Raw genomic sequence first — 5,600 nt, forward strand, 5'->3', positions numbered from 1 at the left:
GGCTGTTGCCTCGGTTCACCACCAGCCAGGCTTCCCCGTTTCCCGAAGTCTGGGGTTCCTCTGCCTCTGCCTGCTGGGTGGCCCCAACCATTCCCTGTGTGCTGGTCCCAGGGGGAGGTTACAGTGAGGCGTGGTCAGAGTCCGGTCCTGGGTTGAGGGTCTGGAGACTGTCCACCCAAGGGCGAAGCGGGGTCCAAAGCGAGGGGCCGGGCAAGGTCGGGAGCTCTGGAAGAACAGGTCTGGGTGCTGGCAGAAACAGGTTTCCAACGACGTTGCTCCCGCAACCTGGGACCGGGCTGACTGGCCTTTATCTTCTCTGAGGCCGGGGCGGTCCCGGCCCACAGGTGACCCGCCTCTCCTGTGCACTCCTCCTGAGAGAACCGCCTCTCTGCCCTGAGCCTCTGCAGCTCAGGAGAGGCTGGAGGGTTACTGGACCCAGGGGGAGGCTCACCTTCCCCTGACAGGGCTGGGAGAGGCGCACCTGTAGGCAATTGGTCCTCAATCACCTCCGGAGCCAGAGTGGATTCATCTGGTGTCTGCTCCTGAGGATCCGACACAGGTGCAGGCGCTTCAGATTCAAGGCCCTGCCCCGGCTCAGCCGGCCTTGGAGGCGGGGACTCCTGTGCAGGCTGGGATTCCTCCGGTTCAGTCTCTGAATCAGATTCCCAGGCCATCACACCCTGCCAGTTACGACACTCCGGACACACTCTGGCAAAGTGCCCCATTTTCTGACAGAAAAAACATCTCTTGGCAGCTTGCCAGTCTTTCTTCTCTTTGCCACCCGGCCGTTGAGCTTTCGAACCTTCCTGCGCACGGGCTGAGTCTATTTCCATGGGCTCTGGCTGTTGTTGACCTTCGGAAGCAGCTGCCGGCATTTCAGGAATGTGGTTACCATGGAAACTCCGGCCCTTGCCCTCTTTCCTTTCCCGCAGTCTGGCTTCCTGCCTCAGCCCCACCGCAAGAGCAGCCTTCGTTAACTCATCCATATCCTTTGGACGGGGGGCCCTAGCAAGCTCATCCTTAACTTCGGTGTTCAGTCCAGCCTTAAACAAAGCTTGCACAGGCTCTGATTCCAAATCCCATCCCAGTTTGTGCACAAGCATAGCGAATCCTGACCAGTAACTGCGCACTGTAGATTTGCCTTGCTTCAAAGCCAAAAGCTCCTCCTGCGTCTTGTCAATTAAACTTTGATCTGCGTAGATAAAGTCCATCGCTTGCCAAAACTTGGGCAGACTTCGATGCGCTTCATTATTAGAGGCAATTAACGGCCTGACCCAACTTTTAGCCCACACCCCCCCCCCGACAGGAGCCTAATTATGTGAGCAACTTTCTGAGCATCGTTGGCAAACTGAGCTGCTTCAAGCTCCAAAAAATATTTCATCTCCGTCTTAAAATCACAATAAGCCTCCGGATCGCCATTAAACTTTTCCACCCACACACCTTTGCCCCTCGCCAGTAGCCCACCTGTGGCTCCACCTTGAGCAGCCCTGCATTCCTCCAGACGCGACTGCAGGTCCAGTCCGGCATTCCACTTACGCAGCTCAGAAAGCTCCTTCTCCATTTTTTGCTTTTAGTTCCTCTCTCTAGCTTTCAGCAGAAGAGTCGAGTCATGCTGTAAGGAGTGGATGCTGCCAAAGCTAGCAGAGATAACGCTCCAGGCTCACAGCCATTTCTGTTCTGAAGATTTATTGCCAAAAGTTCAAAGCAGTTACAAGAGTTCAAAAAAGCACGTCCATGCCTAGCTCAGTCAGATGACTCGACTGGCGATCTCTTACTCCTCCTCCCCCAACAGGCCCATCTCCGCAGTGCACGCCTCCTGTTTCCTCTGTTCTGTGAGTAGCTAGTTCCGGGCACTGGCTCTCCCCCCTCCCTATCTCCTCCTCGGAGTCGGATGAGAGACTGCTGGTGAGCTCTTTAGGCTCTCTGTAATTGCCTCTCTCTCCCCCCTCGGCTCTTTGGCAGCTTCCAATTCCCTGACAGGCGGCTTCCAACAAAATCTTAAAATACAATAGTTCATCAAACATTAAAAGCTTCCCTAAACTTAATGCTTTCCCTGGCTGGTATGTTGCATTGAATTTGATTGATAGCAATGGGCCTGGTGTGAGATATTATCAAATAACATTGGACAACATTGCTTTTCACATATTTCTGTTCCCTCATTAAAATGGAAGCAAAGAACTAAAGGTAAAGGTAAAGGACTCCTGGATGGTTAAGTCTAATAAAATTTGACTATGGGGTGCTCATCTTCGTTTTTAGGCCTTCCACTGAAGGAACTCCATCCCTTCCCACTGTAGCCCTCGCAGGAGAGGATCCTCTCGGTGTTTATTGTGGGCTTTATCCTGCTGCATGGGTCCTCCTACCACCTCAAGAGGGCTCAGCTTTCACAATGGCAGAAGTGGCTCTTTTCAGGTGTAGCCTATCAGAAGGCAGAAGAGGCACATTTCCCAGATACACTCAGTAGAGGACCAGACCTCCTTGGACAGAGACCTTTTCCATGGCACAGGAGCGTCCTGGATAAAGCCTATTTGCACAGACATCTTTAACGCCTGCTTGGCCTTGTCAGTTAATAGCGCAGTTTACTTTGCTACTGTTTACTTTGCTAAGGAAGCCTGCCACTTAAAGAACTATGCCAAGGAAGCCAACGACAAACTGTTTGGTGTTGATGGGTCACTATTGGAGAGGTAGCTCAAAGCTTAGGTGGTGTACCCCCAGATTTTTGAAGAACAATTCAGTGGTGCATCCCGGGGTATCAGCCCACGTGTAGTTCAGATTCTGCAGTTTGATTGCACCCACATGGCAGAAAATGCATCGTGCTCTGTGTCAGAGCTGGCCCACACCTCCTTGCAGGCATGTCTTAAGCTTTAAGACCATGGGCCTCCAACCATTTGGGGCCATATGACCAAGTAAGGCAACTGTCCAACTGCAGCAGCCCCATTTCCTTTGTAAAAGACGATGAGGAAACAAGAAGGTGAAGAAATAAGAAAGCACAGATTTTTGAAGAACAATTCAGTGGTGCATCCCGGGGTATCAGCCCATGTGTAGTTCAGAATCTGCAGTTTGATTGCACCCAAATGGCAAAAAATGCAGAGTGCTCTGTCTCGGAGCTGGAAAATCAATAAATTTTTTTTGAAAAACCCCCAGAAAAATTGAAAATCTCATTTTCTTTAGGAAAACAAGGAGAACAGGGGATTAACCTCATGCTCTGAAAAGGCTGCAAAACAAAGATCATGCATAAATTGTGCCTAAGGAAGGTTCTAAACAGCTGAGGGGTGTAGGTTGGTCCTGCTGCTAGTACCCTTCTGGCTTTTAAGAGCTGCAAAACTGCCGCAACAACCGCAACAAACGAGGGTTGTTTAAAAGATAGGGAATATAGAATGCAAAATGGTTGACAATTCAGACTGCCTGCTCTGGTCCAGTCCTGTACTGACAGTACCTTCCCAGAGTATGATATTGTGATGTTTCCTACATCTCAGCCGTTCAAGCAGTGGCTTGGGTGGGTGGCACCAGTCGCAGATAAAGTGCCTTTGCCCGTGCAAGTGGGAGTTGGCCCCCTTCACACCTTTTGGACTTGGGAGCTTTCAGTGTGTCATTGTCCGCCTAGTCATAGGAGGAAGGATGGAGGGAGTATTAAGGTTCTGCTTGCCCTCTGATGGTCAGATGACTTTCTGTTGAAATTTAGACTTTCAACCCACTTGAAATATACTCAGAGTCGAGAGTGGATTTCATGCTCTTTATTCAGCTCATGGTGGTGAGGAGGGAATGGAAGTCCCCTCAAAGTATCTGCTTTATATACATTATTTACACAATGGGCTGCACGTGATTGGCTAATTCCGGAATTCTCCTGTAGGCCAGTCAGGTTGTGGATTCACTTCTATCTGGAGCTGGATTGGGTGGCTCCTGCCAACCAATCATACTGCTGCATTGTTCTAGGACCAATCAGACTGCTGCATTTTGGAGCCTATTGTTCTAGGACCAATCAGACTGCTGCATTCTGAATCCTATTGTTCTATGACCAATCAGACTGCTGCATTCTGAATCCTATTGTTCTAGGACCAATCAGACTGCTGCAGTTTGGATCCTATTCAACTCAGTACATAACCACAGTTCAAGAAGGACACTGACAAACTGGAACGTGTCCAGAGGAGGGCAACCAAAATGGTCAAAGGCCTGGAAACGATGCCTTATGAGGAACGGCTAAGGGAGCTGGGCATGTTTAGCCTGGAGAAGAGGAGGTTAAGGGGTGATATGATAGCCATGTTCAATTATATAAAAGGATGTCACATAGAGGAGGGAGAAAGGTTGTTTTCTGCTGCTCCAGAGAAGCGGACACGGGGCAATGGATCCAAACTACAAGAAAGAAGATTCCACCTAAACATTAGGAAGAACTTCCTGACAGTAAGAGCTGTTTGACAGTGGAATTTGCTGCCAAGGAGTGTGGTGGAGTCTCCTCCTTTGGAGGTCTTTAAGCAGAGGCTTGACAACCATATGTCAGGAGTGCTCTGATGGTGTTTCCTGCTTGGCAGGGGGTTGGACTCGATGGCCCTTGTGGTCTCTTCCAACTCTATGATTCTATGATTCTATGATTCTAACACCCCTCCCCTCTAAGTTCCAGTCCTGCCCGGGAGGTTGCATTCATAGTCCTCAAGGTACGCCGGCGGCCTACGTGTGCGTTGCGGCCTGGGGTGTTCCCTGGTCCGGGGTTCAGGTTCTGGCTTGTGTTCCAAGGATGCTGGCTGTGATGGGGCCCTTTGGTCTGGCGCAACCGGCTCGCTCAGTCGTGGTTCTGGTTCCGGTGTCCTTTCGGCCTCGCGTGTCCTCTCTGTATTTACTGATTCTGCCTCTCCTGCTGGCCCCTCCTGTTCTATGGGCCTCACTGCCCCACTGTTCCCTTGGGACTCCTCTGACCTGTCCTCCTCCTGGTTTTCTCCCGGGAATCGTTGCCGTATCTGGTCGCAGTGGCGGCGGCAGCATTGCCCCCCATCCTTTAGCACCTCGTACGACACGGGGCCAGCGACCCTGGTGACTGTGGCGGGTACCCATGCTGGGCCTGCCCCAAAATTCTTTGCGTACACTGGGTCCTGGGCCACGAAGGTCTGGGGGTTCCTGCCTTCCCCCACCACTACCTCATCCTGAGCTCTATCGGGGTGAAGGCGGTCCAATCTGATTGCAAGGCGCCGACCCATTAGTAGTTCAGCGGGGCTCCGGCCAGTCGTTGAGCTGGGGGTGCTGTGCTGTGCTAGAAGGAATGTGGCAAGGCGGTACTCCCAATCCCCTTGCGTCATGCGGCGGAGGGTGTCCTTGGTGGTCCGCACCATGCGTTCTGCTTGGCCATTGGTGGCAGGGTGGAATGGCGCCAAACGGATGTGGCGGATGGCGTTCTGCGCTGTGAAGGTTTGGCATTCTCCTGACGCAAATGCGGTCCCGTTGTCTGAGACGAGAGTGTCAGGGAGCCCGTGGGTTGCAAACAGCCTGCGTAGTACCCGGATGGCTGCGGGCGTGGAAGTGGATGGTACCAGTGTGACTTCCAACCATTTGGTGTAGGAGTCCACCACTATGAAGAATGTTTTCCCCTGAAAGGGGCCAGCGAAGTCCACATGCAG

This window comes from Podarcis bocagei (genome assembly GCF_964188305.1).
Source record: "Podarcis bocagei genome assembly, chromosome: W".
Classification (NCBI taxonomy): Eukaryota; Metazoa; Chordata; class Lepidosauria; order Squamata; family Lacertidae; genus Podarcis; species Podarcis bocagei.